This window comes from Equus asinus, chromosome 13 (genome assembly GCF_041296235.1).
Source record: "Equus asinus isolate D_3611 breed Donkey chromosome 13, EquAss-T2T_v2, whole genome shotgun sequence".
NCBI lineage: Eukaryota > Metazoa > Chordata > Mammalia > Perissodactyla > Equidae > Equus > Equus asinus.
This window is the reverse complement of record NC_091802.1, coordinates 21,440,089-21,468,064: the sequence shown is the minus strand read 5'-3', so window position 1 is coordinate 21,468,064 and position 27,976 is coordinate 21,440,089. Positions and strand designations below refer to the sequence as shown.

Sequence of the window (27,976 nt, the reverse complement as noted above, 5' to 3'; positions counted from 1 at the left end):
CTGGAATTTGGTTGCCTGGGGCTGCCCACTGAAGGGAGCAGCCCGAGGCAGCCTGGGAAGGTGTGAGACTCTGGTTTGGCTAGAAGATGTAGGTTTGAGCCCTGGCTCTGTTCCGTCCCAGCCGTGTGGGGCAGTGGAGGAGGCCTCGTGTTAGGTTGGGCTTCAGTCTTCATCATCTGCCAAAGTCGGGGCGCCCTTAACAAGCCCCAGGCATCCCGAGTATCCATGCTTGGCCACCCTCCGGCCCGCGGCAGCGGGAAGTCCAGAAGTCCCTCCCATCCCGATCAGGGCTCCTGTCCCTGTCCTGTTACATATCCAGGAGTCTGCTGGTGTGGAGTCCCTGAGGGACAGCTGTGGCCAACACCCCTCTTTGCTTTGGCCGTTCACAGCAATGTGGACGCCACGCAGCTATCTTGCAACGGGGAGAATGAAACTCAGACTCTGAGGATGACGGGTAGGAGCACAGACCGAGTCTGGGTCCTTGGTGACAACCTGGAGCAGCTGACACTGTTCATCTCTGGATGACCTATGTGAGAAAAATGAGCCTCTGTGTGCTCAACTCCATGTGAACTGAGACTTTTGTTACCATGGCCAAGTGGGTAGCGCCTGACTGACGGGGGAGGGGCACTGCCCTCGCTAGTAAGGGGGGCAGGTGGGGTCAGGACCCTTCTGATCCTCGTTTTGCTGTGGACACAGACCCTGGGCCTTTGCTGTGTCCCTGGAGCCCACACTGCTTAGAGGCTGGGAGGGTTTCTCTAAGCCTCCTTCTGCCTTGGGTCACTGGTGGAAGGGAGTGGGCAAAGGTAGCCTGGGAACGCGGAAAAGGGGCTGGTTTGCAGTCCAATGGTCTGGGGTTGGGCCCTGGCTCTGTTCATCCCTGTCTTAGGTCAACACTGGCTCTGCATTTAGGACAGGGTAGACCCTGCAGATCAGGCCAAGGGCCCCAGCTGTGAGGGAGGGGAGGGCACCGGAAATGGTCATAGACCAATTAGGACGAAAGTTCAGAGGAGTGCAATGGCAACCTTTGCATCAAAGAAGGCTTCCTGGAGGAGTGGGCCTTGGTCAGGGCCTTGAACGATGTGCCTAATTTCCTTAGGGACAAGTACAGGCCTCTCTGTGTGACTTCTCCTTACTTTGGCTCTTGTGAGTCCAGGCTGGATGGTCTTCGCCCGCACCTGCCTCCTCTCCCTGTGCCTGTCTCCTGGCCAGCCTGTGAGCTTCGGGAGAGCAGGCACGATGCCTTCATCTTGTAGCCTAGTGTGTAACAGGCATTTGCTGAATCACTGCTGGGGAAAAGGACGAGACTAGAGGAAATGTGAGACTCTAGGTGGGGGGGGTTGGGGGTGGCTCCAGGCCTGGGGGAGGCCGTGAGCTGATGGGTCTAGGAGTGCAATCTGTGCAGACGGGTCTGGGGGGCGCTGGCTGGAAAGGGAGGTCTTCAAACCATGCTTCCCGTTGACATTTCAGGACAGTTCCAGCGGAAGGTCTTTTCCCCGAGAAGCCTTGGGGTACTTTTCTTTCCTGTTGGCAGTGGCATTGACATGAAGGAGAGTGTTGACATGCACTGACCACCTGCCCACTGCACTTGGCCTTGAGCTGGAGAACTTTGGAAATGCTTCCCACTTCCCCGGAGCTCAGCTCATCTCCCCAGGTTACAGAGAGGCGTTGAGCTTGCTCTTCTGACCTTGACCTCTGGGATTCTGAGGGAGCGTGTGTGCAGGAGTGGAATGCAAAGTGGCCTGGATGCAGGAGGCCTGGGTTCCTGTCCTGACTCCACCACTCCCAACTGGAGGGCTTTGGGCTGCTGTCTGTCCTTCTTGGGGCTGGATGATCTTCCAGCTCTGACATTCTAATTACTGTGCCCTGTGATTCCTGAGGCTGGCCACCAGAATGCGGGGCCGGAGGCCGTGGGAGGAGGCTGCCGTCTTACATGGGAGCTCCTGACACTCCCATCTCCCAAGATAATGAAGAGAACAGTGGAGTTAGTCATAGCTGTGTGCACTGAACACAGGCATTGGGCTAAGGGCCTTACATGCATCGTCTCACTTAATGGCCACACAACCCCTGTGAGGAAGGGGTTATTATTGCCCCATTTGACAGATGAGGAAAGAGAAGCAGAGAGTGGTTAGTCAAGCTCCTGGCCTACCCTATTTGCAGAGTTAGGAATTGAATATCCCCTTGTGTTTTGCGGGGTTGAATGGCTTTACAGCGATGGAGGAATAAACATCTGGCTCCTTTAAGAAGCAAGGTGGTACAAGGAGGATGATTTCCAGTGGAGGGAGGGGCCTGAGTGAGGGGAATCGGGGGGACAGGGGGGAGGATGGAGACAGTGTGGGGGTGGGGTGGGATGGAGTTCCGAGATTGCTGCGTCTCTGTGTCAGGGCTGGCACCCAGGTTTCTCCTGCCCTGGGCCCCAGGGAGATGACCAGCAACGTCAAGCACCAGTTCAGGTTTGAGGCCTCCTCCGGGCTGGCTTCAGCTGCCCTGGGCTCTGCTGGGGAAACCACTAGGCTCTGAAATCAGCCTTTAGGCCTGATTTTGGGTCTAGCTTGTGGGTAAGCTATAATTACGTCCATTATACCTGTCTTGAATGATTCACAGATGGCAGGGGCTTACGTAGGAGCAATGTTCCTCTTAATTTTTTTAAATTTACATTTTCCGGTGACTCATTAGAGTTGAGAGTACAGTCTCACTGACGGGAGAAGAAAAAGTGGGGAGAGAGAAAATGTCATCGGGTCCATTGGAGACGAATAAAATTGTCCAGACCACATCCGGGTGATTCTAGGTCCATGTTCTATGGGTTTCAACCTACTGCATACTCCTTAGGCCTCTTGACTCTTCTCCTTCCTGGAAGTGGGAGACAGCCCTGAAGTCCCAGGAAGGCAGTGGAGATATAATCTGATGCTGGAAAGTTTCTGCTTTGGGCCAGAAGGACCTAGGTTCAAATCCCTGTTCCGATTCTAATGCTTGCTGTGTGACTCTGAGAAATTTCTTTAGCCTCTCTGAGCCTCAGTTTTCTCACCTGCAAATTGGGGCAAAAACAATGCCAGCTTTGCAGGTTGCTGGGAGGATTGCATGAGGTCGTATATATCAAGCACTTGGCATTGTAATGAGAATCACAGCAAACATTTAGCAGTGCATATAACCACCGAGCACTTTACCTGTGGTATCTTAGTCCTTACAACAGTCCTGCGGGTGAGCGCTATTCTCCTCAGTTTACAGGTCAGGAAACTGAGCTCTGAGAGATTAAATGATTTGACCAAGGCTACAGAGCCAGTGAATGGCAGAGGTGGGGGACTGGAGCTCAGGTGCAGCTGACTTTAGAGCTCGCAGTAGAAAAGTAGACTTACCACCCCAGCCCCCAACACTTATTCCTAGAGGAAGTGGGCTTGGTCCTCCTGGTCCTCCAGCAAAGCTGCCTGAATTTGAGCCCCTGACTTCTCTATTTTGGTAATGGCCCCGCCCGCCTCTCAGGCACCCTCAGCAGAAACTCGGGGTCATCTTTGGCCCCTGTGCCCACCTGACCACATCCTTCCACATCATACTTTGTGGCACCATCCGAGCAGTGGCCACGACCCAGATGTACACCTGTTCCATGCAGATCCATTCGTCTTCCTCCCCCCAGGTCTCCACCAAGTTCTTGCCACACCCCCCACCGCCCAGCATAGCCAATTTCAGCCACCCCGTAGTTGGTCTCTTTGCTGCCTGCTTCTGGCATGTCACTCCCTCCCTGAAACCTTCAGTGGCTCCCCATGCCTGCCATACTCAGCACCAACTCCTGGGCCTGCCGCTGAGCCCCTGGCTCACATGGGGTCAGTCCTTCTCCTTCTCTGGCCCCAGTTTCCCCAGCTGTGGAGTGAGACGCTGCCAGGATAACCTCCCCTTCGTACTCATGGAAAAGCGATCAACACTTGCCTCCCGCAAGGGAGGAGGGGCTCAGGTCTGGGCTGCGCTGCCCTCCTGCTGTGTCCTGGGGACGCTGCCAGGACCGTCAGGCTGGGTGGCCGTTGAAGCCTCTCTGGGGCTGCATGCTTGTATCCAGAGGCTTCCTCTGGGTGTCTGGAGACGTGAGCGGGTTCTGGGTCTCTGGATCCTGCTGGCTGGGGCGCCTGAGGGGCTGGTGGCTCAGGAGCCCCCCCAAGCTCCCTCTACCTTTGGGGCGGTGACAGAAGGAAGTCCTGGGAAAGCTCTGCATGTCAGTGGGGCAGCCAATGGTCTGTCTAAGCCTCAGCCTCTTAGTCATCCGGAGGCCTGGGCTGTCCCCTCCCTGGACTGCCACCCTTCTCCCCGCGCCTGCCAAAGTAGACACGTTTGGGCCTTGTCTATGCTGCTGGCACGGGGGTGCTTCCCCTCTGGCTCAGCCAGAGCCTCTTGGCCACTTCCTGTTGCCCTCTGGCTGGTGGGCCCTAAGCGGGCCCCCTCCCTCGGTTTTCCCGGAGATCCCAATGTCCGCTCAGGGCTGGGCCAGGCTCGGCAGGCCCCGGACCTCACACCAGAAGACGAGAGAGGGGCGAGTCTGAGGCGAAGCCAGAAGCTCCAGGACAGGCCGCTGAGTCTTCCAAACCTCTCTGCTCCGAGGCCCAGGGCAGGGGCCCCAGGATGGGGGAGGACCCCCAGTGGTTGGTGCCTGGAGTGAGATGTGGCAGCTTCTGGTTCTGAGGCGCTGGCTTGTGAAACAGATAAGAAATGCAATATGGGGAGCTCAGATGGTCCCTTTACTGAGAACAGAGGGGCCTTGGGCGTTTGGTTCTGTCCAACAAGCACGACTGTGCCTGAGACCACTACAGGGACTGGGGACAAAAGGGGTGACATCTCTCCCCGACAAGGAGTCCACAATCCTGTTGTGAAAGCATACAATAATTGTGGTTTATTGGGGAATGTCCATTCACGGGCATCTAAACAGGAAACATTTTTATGTTTTCTCATTGCTTTCTGTTGTGCTAGGTTGAACCCCCCCTTCCTGTGCCTTGACACATTTTAGGCAGGTTCCCTGGCTCCCTTGTCTCTTTTGGAAGTGGTAGTTCACGGTGGCCGGGTGGGCCAGGCTACCTCTTTTGGGCATGGAGGTACTCGGTTCTCAGTCCCCGTTTTTCGCTTTGGGCCTTAGCTCAGTTCTGGGACCGTTAAGTCCTTGACATGACCTATGATAAGATAAAGTCCAGGGAGCTGTGGGAGCAAAGGGAAAGGCACCCACCTGGCTGCGGGGAGGTCAGGAAAGTCTTCTGGGCAACCTCTCTCCCGCAGGTCTGGCTGGACTCAGAATCCCTCAGGGGACAGTGCTTGATTTCCATGACGATGGTCTCCCCTTTGACAAGTTTCCCATGAGCTTGAGCACCTGTTGTGGAGTCAATGTGAACTTGAGGGCCGGGGTCCGCTGTGTCTGCAGTGCCCATCAGGTCTGGGCACATCAACATCGGGAGAATGAATGAGCTGATTCCAGCTGAGGAGTTCTGTTCTCTTGTGCCTTGTTTGATGGGGTATCTTGGGATCCTAGAAGAGTCTGAGATCCTTGAAGGAATTTCTGGAATGTGAGATGGCTCAGTCAATCCAGGGACCCATAGGCTGTGCTCTGGGCTCTGCTCAGCCATGCAGGTGGCTTATCACTGGCCAGCCCACAACATCATTTTCCTCCTGCCTGGCTGGAACTCCCTTCTCCAGCCTGCTTCTTCTTCCATGACAGCCCCCAAAGCTCTCCCTCTGTACCCCTCTCAGAACTGAGCTCTCCAGACGGCCCTGATGGCCTAGAGGTTAAAGTTCAGAGCATCTGCTTTGGCACCCTGGGTTGCGGCCTGGCAGTGCAGAACCAGCCCCCTTGTCTGTCAGTAGCCATGCTGTGGCTGTGGCTCACACAGAAGAACTTACCACTATATACAGTTAGGTACTGGGGCTTTGTTGTTGGGGAGTGGGAAGGAAGAAGAAAGGGGGAAGATTGGCAACAGATGTTAGCTTAATGCAAATCTTCCCCTGCAAAAAATAAATAAGTAAATAAAAATTAACAAAAAAGGTATAAATATAAAAAAAAAATTGAGCTTTCAATTCATGCAGTGCCTTCCACTCCTCCAAGGTTCTGTCTATGGGACTGTGTCCTTTCCGATGACGTTCTGATTGCAGGTCTATTTATAACAATGACTCACCCACTACCTAAACTTCTGCAGAAGAGTTTGGCTTAGGAGCCAACTCCCCTGGAATGTAAAACAATTTGCACTTATAAATGATCGCCATTTCATTTCCAGGAGATTGTGCATCCTTGGCCTCTTCTTGACCCTGTGGCCAGATCACTTAGTGACCCACCCCCCACCGCCCCGGTGCCACAGTCCCCTCCTGTTTACCAAGAATCCTGCTGACCCCACGACCTGCACAGCTGGGCAAGTTCCTCTTCACCATTAACCTTGAGACCGAGACTTCCTTGCTCCCGCAGATGCGAAGGCCTCTGCTGGATGATTTCCCTTTGTTTTCAGATCGTTAGCTTGTGAATGAGCTCAAGTGGGGACAAGGGCAGGGAGTGGATGAATCGGGAAGAGATGTCTGAGCCGCCAGCCTCGGCCTGAGGTCGGCTTCTCTCTTGAGACCCCAGCCTCACCAGTGCAGGACCCACAGAGGCCCCTCGCGCCCTGCTGCCGGCAGCCTGTGGAGTCTGTGCTCCCTTTAAAGTGACTACTTGGTGGGAGGGGCAGTCATGACTCGAAGCAGGTTCCACCTCTTCTCCTGCACCGATCGGGGCCAGCGGCTCACCGTCTCCTCTGACAGGTGTCTGTAGTGGGTAGGTCCGCTACCTCCTGTGGCTGTTGGGCTGGAAGGACGTGAGCATGGACAAGACATTTGCAGCCAGGCTGGGGGAATGAGATGACCCCTCCCCCAATTGGTCAGCAGACACCCTTGCTGCCTACTGCATAAAGAAAATAGAGTAGAGGCCCTCAGTGGGGTCCCTTGGCTTCCCGTCCACGTCCTCACCTAGAAGCTTTCTACATCCCCGGACCTCCCGTTCTCCAGCCCTTTCACCTTAGTGGTAGAGGGTCGCTCTGTCCTGTGGCCCCTGCTCAGGAATCCTTCCTGACCTCATCATGGTTCGTCGATTGTCACTCAGTCCAGAATGGAGCCTCTGCTGGCTGTCTTACTGCCTCTCTGCATGTTCAGCCCGGTTCATCCTAGACTCCAGGTCGCCCCCCGACCCCCAGCATCACCTCTAGCTACCCCTCTAGCTACCCCTCTCTCCACTCCCTGTCTTCACTCTAGTCATCCCGTTCCCTCCAGGTCACTGCAGGCTGACTTCAGCCTCCACCCCACCTGCTCTCATCTCTTAGCTGACCCATCCAGGGCAATCCTTTCAGTCTCAAGCTTCGTTGGGCTTTTTGTCGCTTTTGACGTCCTTGAGCTCTGCCCTCCCTGGCTTCTGCAGCGCCACCCTCTGCTGGTTCTCAGACACCCCTGGGCTCCATTCCCCCTCCTCCGGCCTCACTGCAGGCTCCCGGCTTCTCCCTCACGTCACTGCCACAGCCACCAACTTCAGGCTGTGTTCATGCCCTGCCTTCAGGCTGTTTGCCTTCAATCCATTCTCCACCAACCAGGCGATGCCTCAGAGAGTGCCCCTCCGCCGCTTAAATCCCCACTTTGCAAGGCATGCAAGGCCCCCATGAGCCGTCCCTGCCTGTCTCTCGGCCTCATCTCCTGCCACCACCCCCAAGCCCTATTTTCCAGGCATCCTGAGCTAGTCCCGCTCTGCCAGGTGAACTTACCTTCCTCACATCTCTGCCCAGCACACGATGCTCCCACGGCACAGAAGCCTCTAACCCTCCTTCTTCCTTTGGTTGAGTCCTAGTCATCGCTCAGAGCTCTGCTGGCTTGTCCCCTCCAGGGGACTGGCTTCTGGGACCAGCTCTTCCCCTCCTGGTTGCCTTCTGTCTTCCTGCACCGAACCGTCTGTCTGTGTGTCTGCCTCCCACGCTGGCCCGCACTTCCACTCCAACCACCAACTCGACACTCCAGTCTAGGTCCAAATAGCTTTATTTTATGCTCCTCTGGAGTGACTCCCCTTCCTTTAGGGCACTTAACTTGGTAGTTATGTATATAACAAGAGAAAGTATTTGATTAATGCCTGTCTCCACAGGACTGGAAGCCAGGCAAGAACACAGACATCCTTACTTGTAAACGGGGATGTTACTGTTCTTCTTACAGAACATTTGCTACTAAATATTTTGAGACTAATAAACACCTGTGTACCCCATACCCAACTTTGTCCCATCTTACGGCCTGCCATATTGCTTCAGACGCTTTTTCTTAAAGATAGGATTATAGACGTCATTGAAGGCAAGTTGCAATGCATGTTTATGAAAACTTTTATTAAATGCTTAAATATTAAGTAGATATAAATATAGATAAAATATGTTTAATATCTAAGGATTCTGAAAGAGTGGACACCTGTGTACCCACGACCCAATTCAGGAAGGAGAACGTAACCATTACGTGTGAAGTCTCTCTCAAGCATCCCCATTCCTCCCTTCTCGGAGGTAACCATTATCCTGAACTGTGTGTATGATTTTCTTGCTTTTCATTATACTTATACCAAATGTATCTGTATCCCTAAACAATAGGTTGCTGGGTTTTTTGTTTGTTTGTTTGTTTGTTTTTAAAGATTTTTTATTTTTTCCTTTTTCTCCCCAAAGCCCCCTGGTACATAGTTGTATATTCTTCCTTGTGGGTCCTTCTAGTTGTGGCATGTGGGATGCTGCCTCAGCGTGGTTTGATGAGCAGTGCCATGTCTGTGCCCAGGATTTGAACCAACGAAACACCGGGCCGCCTGCAGCGGAGAGCGCGAACCCAACCACTCGGCCACGGGGCCAGCCCCTAGGTTGCTGGGTTTTTAAAAAAACTTTACATAAATGGAAACATACAGTTTGGGTTCTTCTGTGATCTGCCTTTTTCAACGTTTTGACTTCAAAACTCTGTGCATCCAGTGGGTGTGAAGTGCTATCTTATTTTCCGGACTGCTGGTGGGGTTGAATGTATTTTCAAATGTTTTCTCTTCTGTGAATTACCTATTCTACTTGGTGATTTTTCTCCAGAATTGTGTGGTAGCTCTTCATAGATTTTGCAGATGAAGCTCTTGGCAGGCAAATATCCTGAGTTGTAGTTTGTCTCTTTGAGGGGAGGGGGGAAGACTCGGGAGGTTTTTTTTTTAAATACAGTAAAATACACAAATGTCGATTGCTACAGTTTGGTGGATTTTTTTTTTTTTTTTTTTGCTGAGGAAGACTGGCCCTGAGTATCATCTGTGCTCATCTTCCTCTAGTCTATATGTGAGATGCCTGCCACAGCATGGCTTGATAAGCAGTGCTAGGTCCATACCTGGGATCCGAAGTGGCGAACCCTGGGCCACTGAAGCAGAGTGAGTGAACTTAACCACTATGCCACCTGGCTGGCCCCATGGATTTTTGGCAAATGCACATAGGTATGTAACCCACTCCTCTATCATGTTATAGAATATGCGCATCACCCTAGTAAGATCCTCCATGCTCCTTCCTAGGCAATCACTATTTTGACTTCTTATAACATACATTAATTTTGCCTGATTTAGAACTTCATATAAATGAAAACATACAGTAAGTATGTCTGACTTCTTTTGCTCAGGATAATGTTTTTAAGATTCATCCATGTTGTTGCATAGATTTCTTTTTTTATTGCTGAGTAGATTTCCACTGTATAAATATACAACAATATGTTTACCCATTCTCTTGTTGACGGACATTGAGGTTGTTTCAGTTTTGGGCTACTTTCAATAAAATGCTATAAACATTCTAGTACTTGTCTTTTTGTGGACATATGTTTTCGTTTCTCTTGGGTAAATACCTCAGTGGAGTTGCTGGGCCATAGGGAAGATGTATGTTTAACTTTATAAGAATCACTATGCTTCATCTTTTAACTCTGTTAAGGGTATTACCTGTCATCAGATCTAACCATCTTTTCCTTTATGGTTTATGCTTGCTTGAAGAAATCTTCTGAGGTCATACAGATTTCCTTTTATATTTCCTTCTGAAGGTTTTAAACTTTGCGTTTCATACGTAGGTCTTTAATTCACCTGGAATTGATTCTTGTCCACAGTATGAGATAAGAATCTACTTTTCCCTGGTTCCCCATTTGGGTGACCAATATTCCCAGCTCTGTTATTCCCTAGAGCTTACCCCCTCCCTGCCAGCTGTAATGCCCTGTCATATATGAGGTTCCCACAGCAGCGACTTAGACTTGTTTCTGGGCTCCAGTTTGTGCCATTGGTTTATTTTTCTATCCCTATGCCAATACCACACTGTGTTGATTACTATAATTCATAAAATGTCTATCTGGTAGGGTAGTCATCCTACTTTGTTCTCCAAAATCAGCTTGTCTATTTGAGGTCTTTGCTCTTCCATACAAACTTTAGGACCAGTTTGCACACACACACACAAGCAATTGAAATTTTGTTTGCATTTGCATATCTTTATTGATTATTTGGAGGAATGACTGCCATCTTTAGGACCTTGCGTCTTCCCATTCATGATCTGTGGCTCTATTTTTTGTTTTCTAAAGGTGTTTAAATAAAGTTATATACTTTTCTCTGTGAAGGTCTTTGCATATTTTTTGTTGGATTTATTTTAGGTATCTTATAGTTTTTTGATTGCCGCAAATGGAGTTTTTAAAAAATTACATTTTAAATTGATTGCTGATTCCGGGGGCACAGTTGATTTTTGCACACTGACAGTTTATCCAGCACTTTTCTGAACGCTCATATTTGTTCCTATGGTTTGACAGTAGCCCCTCTTGGATTTTTCTCTATGGATAAATCCTATAATCCCTAGAAAATGACAGTTTCATTTCTTCCTTTCAAATCTTTACACTTTAATTTTCTGTCTTATCTTTGGGCACTGGCTAGGACCTCCAGAATAATGGTGAATAGAAGAGGAGATCACGGGCAGCCTTGTCTTGATCCTGCCTTTCAAAGGAATGCTTCTAATTTTTAGCCGTGAAGTATGAGGTTCGTTCTGAGGTTTTTGTAGATACACTTTAAGTTATAAAGTTCCCTTTAAATCTTAGTTAGCTAAGAATTTAAAAAATTGATATCATAAGTAGATGTTCAATTTTTTCAAATGGTTTTTCTAGGATATTGAATAATTATATTATATAATTTCCCTCTTTGATCTATTCCTGTGAGTTATATTAACATGTTTTCTTTTTTTTTTTTTTTTTGAGGAAGATTAGCCCTGAGCTAATATCTGCTGCCAATCCTCCTCTTTTTGCTGAGGAAGACTGGCCCTGAGCTAACATCTGTGCCCATCTTCCACTACTTTATTTGTGGGACACTTGCCAAGTGGTGCCACGTTCACTCTGGGATCCGAACCCTTGAACCCCGGGCCGCAGAAGCGGAATGTGCACACTTTACCGCTGTGCCAACCGGCCGGCCCCCAACAAATTTTCTGATGCTAAGCCAGCCTTTTATTCCTGGAATAAACCTAGTTGGTTTGTGTTGGTGTTCCTTGTTATCGTACATAATGCTGTATTGGTTTGTGAACATTTTAAGATTTTTGCGTTTATGTTGAGAAGTGTCATGGTGCTGTAGTTTTCCTTTCTTATATTTTCCTTGTTTGCTTTTAGTATCAAGGTTATATTTACCTCATAAAATAGTCTGGGAGGAATTTCCCTTCCTTTCTTAGTCTTTGGCGTGTTTGCATGAGGTTGGGTTGAGTTTTCCTTGAATGTTTGGTAGAACCAACTTGAAACTCACCCGGGCTAGGTGTTGTGTGTTTGTGTATACGGGGTAGATTTTTAAGACACAGATTCAATTTCCTTAATGATTGTTTGTGTGTTCAGATTTTCTACTTTTTATTCAATTAGTTTTGATGTTATTTTTTTTTCTGGGAGAATTTCCATTTCATCTAACTCTTTCAATTAGTTGGCATAATCTTGTTCATGGTATTCTCTTATTGTTTTTAAATTCTCAACTATATCTGTAGTTATGTCCCTCTTTCACTCCTGATATAATTTGGCGTTTTGATATTTTGATCAATCAGGTCAGATGTTTGTCTATTTTACTGGTATTTTCAAAGAATGAAACTTGATTACCTTTCCTATTGTTTCTTTGTTTTCCGTTTTGTGACTACATGGTCCTTTCTCTTTTCTTTTCTTTTCTTTTTTTTTTTGGTGAGGAAGATTGGCCCTGAGCTGACACCTATCACCAATCTTCCTCTTTTTGCTTGGGAAGGTTGTGGCTGAGCTAACATCTGTGCCAGTCTTCCTCTATTTTGTATTTGGGATGCCACCTCAGCATGGCCTGATAAGCAGTGTGTAACTCTGTGCCCAGGATCCAAATCTGTGAATCCTAGGCTGCTGAAGCGGAGCTCTCGAACTTAACCACTATGCCACCGGCCTGAGCCCCTCACCCTTTCTTTATGATTTCCTTCTATTTTCTTTGGATTTACTCTGTTGTACTAACGTCTTAAATTTGGTGTTTAATCCATTAATTTTCCATTTTTTTCTTCTATGTTTTTATGGCTATACCTCTAAGTGCTGTGTGTAGCTGCATCCTACAAACTTTGATATGTAGAATTTCATTATCATTCAGTTCTAAATATTTTCCATTGTTCATTTTGATTTCTTCTTTGATCCATTTGTTGCTTAGAAGTGTGTTTTTACATTTTCCAAATAGATTGAATTTTTAAAGCTGTATTGTATTATCGATTTTTTAAAAATCTAATTGGATTATCATAAGAGAATGTAGTCTGATAGATTTTTGATTTGCTTTCTATTATAGTACGAGATTAATTTTGAAAATCTTCATGGCTGCTTAAAATACGTGTATTCTCTCGCTGTTGGTTGTAGGGTTCTATATACATCCGTTCGATTAAACTTACCGTGGTGTTAAAATCTTCTGTAATCCAACTTGTTTTTTGTCTCCTTGATATTTCAGTTTCTGAGAGACGTGCTAAATGCTCCCACTATGGTTGCAGATTTTAAATTTCTTCTGGTAATTCTGTCAACTTTTGTTTTCTATCTTCCGAGGCTGTTTTAACTGGATGCATAATGGTCAGAAACGTTCTCCCTTTCTGCTGACCTTTTCCTTTGATTATTGTTTAGTGCCTGTCTGTATTTCTCACAACGCTTTGGCCATAAAGTATAGTTTGTCAGCTATCCGTTGACTGCACCAGCTTTCTTATGATTACAATTGGCCTAGTTTATCATTGGTCATTTAAGAAAATTCCAACTTTTCTGGGTCCCTGTGTTTTGTAAATGGCACACATTCAGCTTTTGGTTTTTAATTTATTCAGAGAATCTCTATCTCCTAAGCAAATAATTTAGTATTTTTAAATGTACTATATGATTGCTGATATATTTGTATAGATGGTCGTATTTTGGTTAACGTATATGATGTATAGGCTTATTTGTATTGTTTTATTTTGTAGTGGTTTTTTTTAGTTACTTTGTTTTTCCTTTCCTCCCCCCCCGCCCCGCCCCCATTTCCTGCCTCCTGTTGGATTGATCTAGTTGCTTCTCTTTTTTCTTCTCTACTAGCTTGGAAGCTATGCATTCTATTAGTGGTTATATATATTTATGTATAATATACTTGACCTAATAAGGTAACAATTAGTATCACTATATCCTTCTCGCTAAACATAAGTGCCATCTGATGCTTTAACTATAAATATCTCCTCCTTCCTAGCTAACATATTGTTTTCTAGCTTTTTGGTTATACCTCATTTTAATATCCTACATTATTCATTATAATAATGTTATTTGTCAAAGCTTAACATAATTAAGTTGTCATGGCTTATTCAGATTTATTTATAACTTTACCAGTTTATTTGCTCATCATCGTTTATTGCTTCTCATTCCCTTTCTACACTCAATTTTCTTCTCCCTGAAGTACATCCTTTAGTTCTTCTTTCAGCATGAGCACGTAAAGATCGCTTAGTCTTTGTTTGAGCAAAAGTAGTTTTGTTCCCATGACATTTCGCTGGGTATAGAATTCTAGGTTGACCTTTATTTTCTCTGAGTAATTTAAAGATATTTTTCCATTGTCTCCTGGTGTCTGTTATTACTGTCGAGAAGTCTATTTCCAGTCTAATTGTGTTTCCTTTTTGAGCAATCTGTGTTTTGTCTGTGGCTGTAGTTTCACCAGGATGATGATATGATCTGGCTTGCCCTGGACAGTCCTGGTTTATAACTGTTACCCTTGTTTAATTCCTGATTGTGCCTCTTACATTCTCAAAAATACCTGGTTAGAACAATACGTTCTTGTGGTCACCTTCACCGTAATGTGTCTAGTGATGGTTTCATTTTTACTTACCCTTCTAAGGACTTCTTGTGCTGCCTGGATCTGAAGATTCATCAATTCTGGAGAATGTTTAAGCATTTTTCTCTTTTCAAAAATACCCTACATTAAAAATCTTTTAATTTTCACAACTAGAAGGACCTGCAACTAAGATATACAACTGTGTACAGGGGGTTTTGGGGTGATAAAGCAGAAAAAAAATCTTTTAATTTAAAATTCTACCTTAAGAAAATAAATTAATAAATATATCATTAAATTAATACGTCCTTTTTCTCTTCAAATTGCCTGACCTGTCAATACCCTTTCAGCTACCATGGCTCCTATGATAACACATTGGATAGTGTGTATAATGGACCATTTTTGTGACCTCAGTTCTGTGACACGTGCTTCAACCCTCTGTGTGTTTGCTTTTATTTATACATAAGAGTGTATAAAATATATCAAAGAATGATACGCTCAGATTCAGGTTGACAGTTAGGACATTATCTAATATCTTCGATGCTCCCTTTGGGCCTCTGCTCACGTGTATCCTGCCCCACTCTGCACATCACCACACTTCTGAATTTGATGTTGATTATTCCATTGCTTTCCTCATAGCTTTTGCCACTTGTATGTGTACTTTAAACAGTTTGTTATTTAGCTTTGCCTGCTTTTTTAAAGTGTAGACAAGTGGAATCTGATTTATATTCTTCTGTGACTTGTTTTTTCCTTCACATTTGTTTTTGAAGTTAACTCATGTTGAGAGTAGCACTGTCATGCATCCATTTTCACTATAGTCAAACAGTGGGCTTGTTGTTTGGCTGTATCACAAGACATATGAGTCTAGTCTACTCATTATGGACATTTGCAATGTTTCCAATTTTTTTGATAGTTATATACCTAGCTCTGGGACTTCTGGGTCATGGTGCATGTATACCACGTGAACAGGCACATTCAACTTTACTAGTTAGTACCTAACAATCAATGGAGGTACCAATTTACATTCCTGCTTTCAATATATGAGTTTCTTTTGCTTCATATACTAACACTTGGTGTTGTCAATGCTTTAATTTTTGCCAAATTTGTAAGTGTGGAGTGTGCCATGGCACTGTGAGTGTATGTGTGTGATTAACCTTTTAATTTTGGAGTTTTGATTTTAATTTGCATTTCCCTTATTCTCAATTATGTTGATCATGTTCTCATGTTTATGAGACATTTATCTTTTCGGTGGAATTCCTGTTATTTTTCTTTCATCTATTTTCTTTGGGGTAATTTTTCTTGATTTATAAGCATTCTTTACATGTTCTAGAAACTACCTTTGTAATATGTTTTGAAACTGACATCTCCAAGTCTGTGGCTTGTTTTTTTCTCATTCTTTATGAAGTCTCTGGAGAACCAGAAGTTGTAAATTTATGTATGTTTTTTGTTGTTATTTTTGAAGTCCTTTTCTACCCTGAGGGCCTAAAATTATTATCCTATATTACATTCTCATTTTTATTATAGTTTTATCATTCACATTTGTGTTTAATCTACCTTGAATTGATTTTTACATAGGATATGAAGGAGGAATTAATTTTAATTTTTTTTCCATACGGAAAACCAATTGAACCAGTATTATTTAAGGTCCATCCTTTTCCTACTAGTCTACAATGTCTGTTCTATCATAAATCCAGTTTCCACATGTGCCTGTGTATGTTCCTGGGCCCTCTCTCTCGTCTCGTCAGTCTGTCTACTCCTGCACCAACATCACACTATTTTGATTACTATAGCTTTGTCTTGATTTCTAGTAGGACAAATCCTTCCCTCTTGTTCTTCTTCAAGAATGATTTAGGGGGGCCGGCCAGTTGTGTAGTGGTTAAGCTTGAGTGCTCTGCTTCAGCGGCCTGGGGTTCACCAATTTGGATCCTGGCTCTGGACCTACACACTGCTCATCAAGCCATGCTGTGGTGGCATCCCACATAGAAGAACTAGAAGGACTTACAACTAGGAAATACAACTATGTACTGGGGCTTGGGGAGGAAAAAAAAAGGGGAGAAAAAAAATTGGCAATGGATGTTAGCTCAGGGCCAATCTTCCTCACCAAAAAAAAAAAAAAAAAGGCATACCTTTAAAAAAAAAAAAAAGAATGACTTAGGGAGTCAGCCCTGATTGCCTAGTGGTTAAGGTTCAGCATGCTCCACTTCAGTGGCCTGGGCCTGGTTTCTGGGTGCAGAACCACACCACTCGTCTATCAGTAGCCATGCTGTGGTGGTGGCTCATATAGAAGAACCAGAAGAACTTACAATTATATGCAACTATGTACTGGGACTTTGTAGGGCATAAAAAGGAAGAAAAAAAGGAGGAGGAGGAAGATTAGCAACAGATGTTAGCTTAGGGTGAATCTTCCCCTGGGGGATAAAAACAACAGGTTTTCATGGTCTTCCATACAAATATGAGAATCAGCTTATCCATTTCCATAAACTGACAAGTTTCCTTTCTGTGATGGAAGTGGTGCAATGTCATCAACATCTCATCAAATGGCTTGGCTGGTCCCTCTGGAAAGTGGTGCTGTATTCAGGGCTCAGTGTTAGTCTCTGAGGTTGGCATGTTGGACACTCAGCAGGGGCTGTAGCTAGAACAGCCTTGGTGTGTGGGGGTCCCTACCGATGAGCCCAGGCACAACCTCCATCCTTCCCACCAGGGCCATTTCATTGGTGAGCACCTCGAACAAGGACAAAAGTGGCTGGAGGGAAGGCTGACCGACTTCCACTGAATGGGTCTTCTCCACTGGTTGTTGGAGCTCTCTGCCACTGAGCGACCTCACACAAATGTGCTAAATTGGAGAAGTCTCTCCTCACACCTCTTATACCTTGTCACCAACTTTCCAATCTTATTCTTGTGAAGTCCATGTCCATCCAGCACACTATTAGTTCTATGAATCAGTGTAATATCTATACCTCTGGCCTGGCAGGGGGAGGAGACAGGAGGGGCTGGGAGAAGGCACCAATTTTGGGACAGTCCAGGAAACCACCGTGTCTTGCCTCTATGACTCTGAAGTAAGAGTTTGGGCAAAGGCTGTGGAACTGCTGCTTCTGTACAACCTCAACGTGGTGGCTTGTGGAGCAATTTTGAAGCCATGTCTGACCACTCCAACCTTCTGAAAAAAATGGCCATTATTTCACCTTACTTCTCTTCCACCTTCCAATCTCGCTCGCGTTTCTTTCATTGGCAGACTCTAACCTGGAGCCATATTGGATAAACGAATTCTCTGACTTAAAAGAAATGATTTCGGTTCCCAGTTGACGACAGGCCCTCCAGCCCGATGGTATCTATTCCTGTTGTTTGCAGTCATTTCCACGTGTAGGTAAAGTATTGCTGGTCATCCTGGTTTGGGAATGGCTTTCGGGAAGAATATACTACTGCCCACTTGGTCAGGTCAGCTGGGAGTGAGGCATAAAGTACAGGGGTCAGAGGTTGTACTGCGATAACTGGTCTTATGGTGGAAGACCAGTTATGAGGGAACAGGTCTTTCAGCATTGAAAGTATATGGTTACTGAAGGAGAAAAAAGGTTTGAAATGTATAATGCCAGAGCAGTCTGTTCAAAAGGTAAGATAGAAGAATGGCTGACAGTTAATGTTAAAAAGCTCATGACGTCAATGTTTAAAACAATCCATTTCTTTTTGTTTATCCGTTGAATGATTAGTCTCAAACTGACACTGCAACTTAAACCACATAATACTATTCAAAAATGTTCTGTTGCATAAGAAACAATAAGGCAAATTATTTGTTTTTGGTTTTTGCTGGGCTTTTTTTTGGTGAGGAAGATTGGCCTTGAGTTAACATCTATTGCCAATCTTCCTCTTTTTACTTGAGGAAGATTGTCCATGAGCTAACATCTGTGCCAATCTCCCTCTATTTTTTATGTGGGATGCCTCCACAGCATGGCTTGATGAGTGGTGTGTAGGTGTGTGCCTGGGATCTGAACCCGTGAACTCTGGGCTGCTGAAGCAGAGCACACAAACTTAACCACTACACCACTGGGCCAGCCCAAATAAGGTAAATTATTAACAGAGCTACCTTCTAGTGCACCAATCATCTCTCCAGCTGCATTTAATCTGCTTTTTAACTCATCCATTGGGTTTTTCATTTGTGTCTTTCTATATTTTTCTAAATAGGTCAAGTTGGATATTTTCCAAATATGCTTGTTTTAAAAAAAACCTTTTCATTTTTAAAACTCTTTTCTGTTAATTACTTAAGACATACTTATTTTGTAGTTTATTTTGTTCTAATGGTTGAAGTCTTGGGAGAGGGGAATCAAATCCTGTTGCTTATTCTGTCTGTAGCTCACCCGTCTCGCAGTTTTCGACTGTGAGCTCATCCACAGCAGTACTCTATCTGTGGGAAGCATCTGCAGCCCAGCTTGAGGGCTGCTCTCCAGAGCAGTTTTATGTTTGTTACAGTTTAATGTTTGTTACTATGTTTCTTTACCAATTTGAGAGTTCTTGGACCCAGGTGTATGGTAGTCAAAGTTTCCCACCCCACATGGCTACCTGTCTTGGGGAGATTTTTTTCCCCCACAGGGAGCCCAGTCTAGAGCAGATAAGCTTCCTTGTAGCTTCTCCTCTCCCCTCTTGCCCTCCCCACCCCCTTGCCCCTGCCCCCCCCCCCCCAGCTGCAGCCTTAACTCAAAAGCTATTCTTTTGATATTTATTCTGCTCTCAATTTGTGGCCCCTGAGGGTTTCCTTTCTTACTTGAGAACTTAGCTCTGCTTTTAAAAGGGCATCTATTATATTTTATCCAGAATTTCTAGGTGTCAATTAGTGGGAGTGTTTTCAGGTTATCTAGTGAAACAAATTTCCAAAACCATAAGCCTTACCATTTGTCTTTGTTAATCGTTGTGTCCCTTTTGTCTATCGTAATGCCTGGGGGAAAAAGGTATTAAACGGATGTCCCCTTCTCTTGTTCTTTCTCTGTTTCTCCTGGTAGCCGAGATCCTTAAGCCTCTTGGCCTTTTCTTCGGCGCCCAGCACAGAGCCTGACACACAGCAGACACTCAGGAAGTGTTGGTGGAATGAACTGGAGGAATAAATTTTATCAACGAGGACTCAGACCAGAGATTTGAAGCGACTGAGTTCTCTGGAATTTCAGTGCCAATAAAGGCGATTTCCGGCTGGTATCATTCATTCAAACATTTCGGTTTTCCCCAGATTAACCCATTCCTGCCGTTATAAGAAGACATGAGAAGTCCTCTAGTCCTGCAGTTTGGATCTTATTTTATCGCTGAGCCTGGTCCTGCCCTCCCATTCCCTTCTCCAGGATTCAGGACATCAATATCTCAACCTAGGAGCTGCAAGATGGATGATGCCAGAGGGGGTCTTGGTGGTGGTGTCTGAGACTGTGGGAGAAGAAGAGGGGAAGCTGGGGAGAGAGGGAAAATGGAAGTGGCCTGTGAGCTTCCAGATGGCCTCATCTGTGGCCCACGTGCCGTTATTGGTTCCCCCCTTTTTTCTTTTTTTTTTTTTAAATTCGAACTCTTGGTAAGACGCCTCTTGCTTTGGCTAAAAATGGCTTGCTTGATTTATTCTTCTTAGTGTCAAAGAATCACAAATCTTGCCCTGACTTGGGCCCTCCCTGGCTGTCTGAGAGCTGCCTTCCCTCCGGGCAGTGTGAGTGTGGCCGTAGAGAGAGCCCTCAACTGGAAATTAGGAGCCCTCGGCTCCTGGCCAAGCACTGCCACTGTGTGACCTTGGACAACTCACTTGCCCTCTCTGGACTCAGTTTTACTGATCTGAAACTGGAGAGGATCATCTAAAAGGGCCTTTTTGGCTGTGACATCATGAGGTTATAAAATTAAGCAGGGTACTAAAAAGGGCATAGGGCTGGAATGCTGGTCTGTGCCTTAGTGGTACCCTCTGCTCAGGCCTAATCATGCGAACATGGGGGTGGGGGGCTTGATGTTATTGCAAAGAGTCTGGAATCAAGGGCCCTATCCCCTAATACGTAGGTGACATCTTGTGGGGACCCTGAACAAAACTGAGGTCCTGTAGTAAGGAAGAACGGGAGACGTGGATTTGTATCAATGCCCCAAATGAGAGAAATAGGGGGGTAGGTCTGTCCCCTTCACAGACCATTATGTGACCGTCACAAATGACGTTTTCAAAGACTTGCTAACAACACAGCAAACTGCCTATGCTGTAATGGTCGGTGAAAAAGGACACAAATTTGTAGATCTAGAATACATGGAACCAGGTAAAAATGGAGCAGAGCAAACAAGGCTGGAGGTGGGACGATGGGCGCTTTTTCTCTCTCTGGGGAGGCAGTTTTGCTCGGCTCGCTGGATTTTCTACATTTCCTACAGTGGGAATGTATCACTCTTAGAATGGCAAATGAACTGTATTAAAATAATATTTTAAGGGGCAGCCTGGTGGTGCAGCAGTTAAGTTCACATGTTCCGCTTTGGCGGCCCGGAGTTCGCCGGTTCGGATCCTGGGTGCAGACATGGCACCGCTTGGCAAGCCATGCTGTGGTAGGGATCCCACATATAAAGTAGAGGAAGATGGGTACAGATGTTAGTTAGTGCAGGGCCAGTCTTCCTCAGCAAAAAGAGGAGGATTGGCAGCAGTTAGCTCAGGGCTAATCTTCCTCAAAAAAAAATGTAATATTTTAAAGAATATTCCATTTTGTGGTGCAGGGAGATGGGAGACCTAGTTGACCCTGTGTCCACATCTGGGCCCACCAGGGGCATTGAAGGGCTGGAAGGTGTCCAGGGAAGGGAGCTGGTGATGTGGGAGCTCACAGCTGGCTGTGCAAGGAGCAGCTGTCAAGCAGAGGGTTAGAAAAATAAGGATGGGGTCATGGTCAGGCCCTGGAATAGTCTCAGCGAAAAGGAAGTAGACACCTCTGAGGGGATCCAGACACCTCCTGGGGAAGCCCCAAGCTCATAGGGCCCCGACATTTGGCTTACCAGAAGGAAGAATGGCCAACCTTGTGAAGTGTCCATGCTGAGGGCCAACAGCCTTGGGAAGTGGTGAGCCCTTTGTCATCGGGCGAGTTGACAGAGGCTTCTGACCGCTGTCAGGGACGCTGCGGTGAGCTCTCCTGCAGTGCTGTGAGATTTGAGTAGAGGAGCTCAAAGCTCTCCTTCTGTTTGTTAAAGGAGAGGGAAAAAGTTGGAAGTAGAGGAATAGCTCCCGTCATGGTCAAGAGAGGGGCCTCTGAAGTCAGACGGCTGCGTTCAGGTCCTGGCTGCACTATTTACTAGCTGTGCAATCTCGGGCAAGTTACTCAACCTCTTTGTACCTCAGTTTTCTTATCTGCAAAATGGACATACTGGGGTAGCTGTGATAAATAAATGAGATAGTGCATAAAGGGCTTGGTGCTGGGCCTTGCACACAGTAAGAGCTCAGTAAATGAAACTGGTGGCAGTGGGTTACTGTTCAAGGCAATGGAGATACGGGCCTCCTGCAACGTGCTCAGCTCCTGTCACCTGCTTCCTCACGTGTCAGCGGTGTCTCATTTGGGATCAGCATCTGTTGGTCCAAAGTCATATTCTGTATTTGGTTGAACTAATTCTATCTCAGATTATTTCTGACAGAGTCAACATTCTCCCCTCTCCCAGCGCTAAATCCCCTCAAAGGCACACAATCTCCAGGCAGGCTGCTCTTGGAGTTTGGTTTCCTTGGCCTCCCTCGCCGAGTCGGTGCCCAGAATGTAATCATGAGCCTGTCCTCCGCCAGGCGCTGGGTGCCCAGGAATGCCGGCAGGTCCGTCTGCCAGCGCATCTGTTTCCAATCAGCGAGCGCGGAGCATTCCTTCTGCCGAGCGTGCAGGCCCCGAGCCTGGGGACCGCGCTAATTGATTGCTAAATGGATCTTGTCATTTCCAAAAGAGGCCTCCAGACCTGCCCTTTGCTCTGCCTCTGCTCCCCCTGGGCTGAAGAGCTGAAAATTAACTCGTCCGCTGCCTCTGGAGAGAGGCGAGGACCGTCTTGAACCTCGACTGTGGGAATTCACTGGGAGCCTTACGAAAGCCCCTGCTCTTTATAAAGAGATTTGCGGCTTAAAAAGCACTTCCACGGGCACGATCCCGTTGCATTCTCCTGGCGACTTTGTGGGATGGGCCCGATGTTGTTGGAAAGATGAGGGAATCAAAGTTCAGGGGTGTGAGAGGAGAGGCTCCAGGTCACACGGAGTTGGTGGCAAGAGTGAGACTGTCTTGACCCCGACACAAGTTGGGTCCAGGTTCTGTCCCCCAAAATCAGCCCATTAGCAGTGTCTGGCCAGGGGTTGCCATTGAGGTCGCCAGGGAGAAAGACAGCACAGGGTCTGCTGAGCTGGGCTGGCTGGGTCAGGACACCCACAGGTGTCTTGGGAGTCTGGCTGTGATGAGTGAACCAGGATGGGGAAGATGCCATTCACGTTCCAGGGGAAAGAAGGGTACCCCAGCCCCAGAGTGGGAGCAGCCTTCCTTCCCGGGCAGGAGGCCCCCTCTCACCCCAGCATTCTTGCTCCGAGGGCCCCGAGTCACCGTCTGTGTCCTTGTCTGTCTCCCCAGCTGGTTGTCTCTCTAAATCTCTGCCTGGAGTGGGCTATGCCCGTAGTAGGTGGTCGATACACGAACGTAGAGTGACTCATCCTGGACTTTTCCCTCGGATCTCCTTCTCCTTGTCTCTTGGCAGAGTCCGTTGGTGAGAACAAGATTAAAACCGGCTCTCAGCAGAGCAGCTTAGCACTCTGATCCCTCGGCCCCTGACGAGATCCCCGAGCTTCAGTCTCCACCTCTGCCAGACGGGCTGCTTCCGGGTGTGTCCACCGCGGGCTGGTCGGAGGGCCAGTCGAGATAATGGAAACTGGAATGCTATACTCCTATAAATGGGGTGTGCCTGTGGTTTGTTTTAATCTTTAGTGAATTCTGGGCTCCACTCTCTTCCAGAAGCTTCTTCTCTGGCTCACACTCCAGAAAGGACTTATTGTAGAATTGGGATGTTAGGCAAGTTCCTTCAGTTTGCAAAATTATGTATGAGACCTTAGAGTAGGCCTTGGTTCAGACTAAGTGGCTCATACGGGCAGAAACCAGAGAGGAATGTACTCAACCCGCTGTGGCCTAGAATCTGGGTCCCCATGACATCTGCCCCCTCTCCCTTCTCTCCTCTCCCCTCCCCTACATGGATTAAGGCTTTGGTTAAGATATCAAAGCGAATTATGCTCAACTCCTGTATCGCCTTCTTCCTAGCTGTGTGACTTTTGGGAAATTATTTAACCTCTCTGATGTTACCATGTGTAAGATGGGCACAATAGCTCATCTTCCAGGATTATTGAGAAGAATTACTGAAATAACAAAGAAAAATGTGCTGAGCAGTGGGTAACACGTGTTAATTGCTCCACAAACATTAGCTTTTCCTGTTTTGCTGGAGCGAGCATCTCATCCCCTCTCTTCTCCCTCAGCCACTCAGACCTCTGCATCGGATCCCCCAGGATTCCTCCTGCACTGCCGGATCACAAAACCCGAGGGCCTCTTCATTCTAATCCTCTGGGGCCTCCCCGCAGCATTGGCGCCATGGCCTTCTCCGTCCTGAAAGTTCTCCTCCCTCAGTTTCTGGGCTGCGACACCCTCCTGGTCCTCCTCCTACCTCGCTGGCCATTTCTGCTCTGTCTCTTTTGAGCAGTGTCCTTCCCCGGCCACAGTCCTGAAGCCTGCTCTGCTAAGCCAGAGTCCTTGTGTGTTTTTTTCAGTCTGCAGTCACCAGAGTTTACAGGTACAGAAAACATGGTCCCTGCCCCACGAGCTGCTGGTCTGACAGTACCATGCTGACCACCACCGAGCACAGAGAGGGGCCGGATGCCGTCTTACTGCTTCTACGTATTACCCCATGTGGCACGTGCAGGTGGAGTCTGATGGACCGGAGCTCAAATCCCAGCCCCACCACATCAGACACTGGAGTGGCAGCAGGAGATATTCCCTGGGTCCCCTCACCAGTGGCGAGGGAGCTGGTAAGCGGAGCCAGGCTGAGCTCTTCCTGCCGGGGCCTGGGGGTGGTGTGGGGGTGAGTCTGCCCGTCAGGCCGTAGAGCCCCAAGCTCTGGGGCAGGCACAGAGAGAAAGGGCTGGGGACTCAGAGTTGCAAAACTAACATCTGATCTCCTGCTTTGCTGCTTACATGCTGTGTGACCCTGGGAAATCATTGCGCTTCTCTGAGCCTCAGAGGTTTCATTGAGGCCCAGTGGGGAAGAGGATTTATTAGTAAGCAATAGGATGCTCAGCAAATTATTGTCATTATTAAAGCTCTTTCAGGCACATTATCTGCTTGGATCCTGACAGAGAAGTGACTTGCCTGAGCTTCCAGCTGACTGGAAATCCGGCTGGATCTTCTGACTTCAGTGGGGACACCATTTGCTCAGTTCCTCGGGGATGGAAGTATAACTGCCCATGCCGGGCTCTTCAAATTCGCTCTTGCATTTGCTTTTTGCAGTCGTCCTAGTGAGGGTACGACCATGTCCATTTTTTGAATGAGCAGTGGAGGCCCCAACTGGTTAAGTGACGTGCCCAGGGCCCCCACAAGCCACGGTGGGAACCGGGTTCTGTCCTGGAGCCGTGCTCTTCCTCCCACGGGACGCTGCCGCTCGATGCTCACGTTCACCAGCCTCAGGCTGATCCGTGGCTTGGGTTCCTGAAGCACCTGCCCCTCGGGAGCAGTGTCTGGGCTGGACAGTCATCGTCCATCTTACACAATCGATAGCTGTCAACAAATTGTTCTGTGGCAACCTGTTTTCCAGAACTTGGTCAGCCCTGGGAGAACTGGGGAAAAAAGTAAGGAAAAAACATTTTGGAACAAGAAAGACTGGCTTGTGGGATGTCCTTGGGACTTTTCAGCACCCTCAAAGCCCTGCCGGTAAAAATCACATCAGGGGCCGGCCGGGTGGCACAGTGGTTAAGTTCGCACGTTCTGCTTCAGCGGCCCGGGGTTCACCGGTTCGGATCCCAGGTGCGAACATGGCACCGCTTGGCAAGCCATGCTGTGGTAGGCGTCCCACATATAAAGTAGAGGAAGATGGGCACAGATGTTAGCTCAGGGCCAGTCTTCTTCAGCAAAAAGAGGAGGATTGGCAGCAGATGTTAGCTCAGGGCTAATCTTTCTCCAAAAAAAAAAAAAAAATGTCAGGCACGACTTACTGAGCATGTTGTCCCCTGTGCTAAGTGATTGTGTGCATTGTCCCATTTGATGCTGACATTGGCTTCATGTGGCAGATGCTGTTTTTACCCTCAAGATAGAGATAAAGAAACTGAGGCCTGAGGGTGCGCAGCTGGTAAGCGGGGGAGCTGGGATTTGAACCCAGGCCAGCACCACTGCGGGGCAGGACCAGAGGGTCTCAGAAGTGCCTCACATCTCTGATTGGCTGGGCCTCCTCTCTCTCTCACTCTCTCACTCCACCTGGCCTTTTCCTCTAATTCTGGAACCTTCCTTCCCTCTCTGCTTGGCGATGCTGCCGGAGATGGTGGCAGAGCCCAGGTGGCCACATCTGTGCCTGGTCTGTGCCCCGTGTCTCCCTCCGTGCAGAGTTGGCTGGGAATCTGTTAACATTTCAAAGATTTATTCTGCTCTCTGAAACTTCTCTTCCTTTGCCTTACTCTGTTTATTGAAATAGTTCACAGGATACTGGTAAAGACTAAAACAAAGGTCCATAGAAAAATATCTGTGGGCACTGGTGGAACGGCTGCCATGGAGTGATGTTTGAAAACGGTTCTCTTAGGTTTGCATCGTGCTTCAGAATGCTGGGGCGGGGGGGCGGTGCTCACTTCTCGGCTAAGCTGTGCAGTTTTACACCCTGCTTCCTAAGGATTCCGTCTGATTATTTTTCCCCCTTTTGGAGAGCTGTTCATTTTGTGAGGCTGAGCCTCCCTCGGGAGAGGTGGCTTGGGGACGGGTCTCAAAAGTCCTCCTCTAATTTACTCCTACATGCTCTGTATTTAGCATAAAGTCCCTGGCATTTCTGACGTGCAGATGACGCTTCCCAGCTTCCAATGTGGATAGAAGCAAGGTTTTCCTGTACTAGGTGTTTCTGTCCTAAGCTGTGAAAAGGGATCAAAAGTGTGTCCCTAACCGCCGTATTCCCCAAACTCCACACCGCTGGCTTCTCAAAGGAGCTGCACTTACTGTTCTTTTCCTCGAATTCATGTCCCAAAGAGGCCCGGGGGGCTTGGCCAGGTTCAGAGCACAGGCTGGTAGGGCAGGGCCAGAACTTGGAGGTTCCCGGTGGGCAGGAGCTGAGGCTGAATGAAGCCCGGGGTCCGAGGGTGGGCCCAGGGCAGGAGGAGGCTGCGGGCAGGAGTGCAGCCTCGGGCCTGAGCCCAGGATGCAGGCAAAAGTCAGGAAAGGGGGGGAGGGCAGCCAAGCTGGAGTCCGGGCCCTGCAGGTGGTGTCGTGAAGTCCAACAGGTGAGCACAGCTGATGCGGGGGGTATGTCACAAGGCCAGGCGGGAGTGTGAGCCCTGGGTTCTGGGCAGCCTTCCTGGTGGTGGTGTGTTGGCCGGGGGCTGTTGGCTATGCTGTTCCCCGAGGTGGGCCAGGGGCCAGGTCAAGGACCTTGCTGAGTTTGTTGAGTGGAAACCCAGGGGGAATGAAGTGTGTGGCGCTGAGGCAAAAACAAGCGAGCAGCCTCAGGGCACGTTAACCGTCCAAGAGCTGCCTTCCCGGTCAAGGGAGGGGAGACAACGGCTCACCCTGATTTGTCACAACGTTGCATGCAGTTCTGAATGACACATTTTTAAGATTAAATTAAAATTATAATTTAATTTTAGGAATAAGTATTACATTCGTATGGTTCACATACAAAAATAAAATGTATGAACAAGTAAACAGTGAAAAGTCTCCCGACACCCCCACCCCCACCTCGCCTTGTCCCCTTGGTGACTATTGTAATTAGTTTCTTGAATATTCTCTGGATTTATTTTAAGTTTATATAAGTAACTGTAAATATATCTTTTAAAAAACATCCCCTCCCCCCTTTATACACTAAAGGTGGAATACTGTGTATGTTTTTCTGCAACTTGCTGCTTTGTCCTTTTTACAGCTGGGCCGTGTATCTTAACAGGAGTGGGTACTACTTTTATCTCTATTTTGTAGCTGAAGAAACTAAAATGAGGAGAAAGTAAGGGATTTGCCTGAAGTTTTCCAGTAGATGAGTGGCAGAACCAGGATCTGAACTCAGGAATGGGATTGCAAAATCCATACCCTTAACCCCTACCCACAGCTCTGACAAGCACATGACTGGCCCACTCCTTGGGGACAGGTCTGTCCCTAATATTTGTGGGGCCCTGAGAAAAAGTGCAAGTAGATGATCATGTGCCATACATCAAAATCGATGTTATAAATCGGTAGTTTGTTGTTGATAAACTACTTGTATATAATATGAACAGTTAACTATAAATCAAGTAAAACTGTCATAAATATGACCCACCCTCCCATCATTCAAATACATCTTCATGACGATGAGTTCAAAATATCATTGACAAAATTAAAAATCAATGGAAAGCAGACTACTTTTGATGACTAAGTAGAAACACTCTGATGGGCCAGCAATATTTGGATGAGTAATAGAATTAAAACATGCATAATTCACTAATTATACATCTGTTTCATATCATTTATTTTTGGCCTTTTTAGTAAAATTTAGCTGATAACATTTTCACGGAATTTGTATTCTATTGATAGTTATAATCTACTTTAA

The 27,976-nt window shown here is 47.2% G+C and overlaps 1 long non-coding RNA gene across 7 annotated transcripts; it reads left to right on the top strand.

Annotated features, from left to right (window-relative positions):
- LOC139040026 (uncharacterized) lies at positions 1 to 27,924 on the top strand. Of its 7 annotated transcripts, none has more exons than XR_011493700.1 (6): positions 1 to 530; positions 8,396 to 8,504; positions 17,484 to 17,611; positions 18,193 to 18,308; positions 19,240 to 24,242; positions 24,534 to 27,924. It is a non-coding gene; the product is annotated as an uncharacterized lncRNA (long non-coding RNA). The 7 variants fall into 7 exon arrangements; XR_011493695.1 differs by having other exon boundaries at positions 1 to 595; XR_011493698.1 differs by having other exon boundaries at positions 1 to 595; positions 17,484 to 17,615.
- The last annotated feature ends 52 nt before the right edge of the window (positions 27,925 to 27,976 follow it).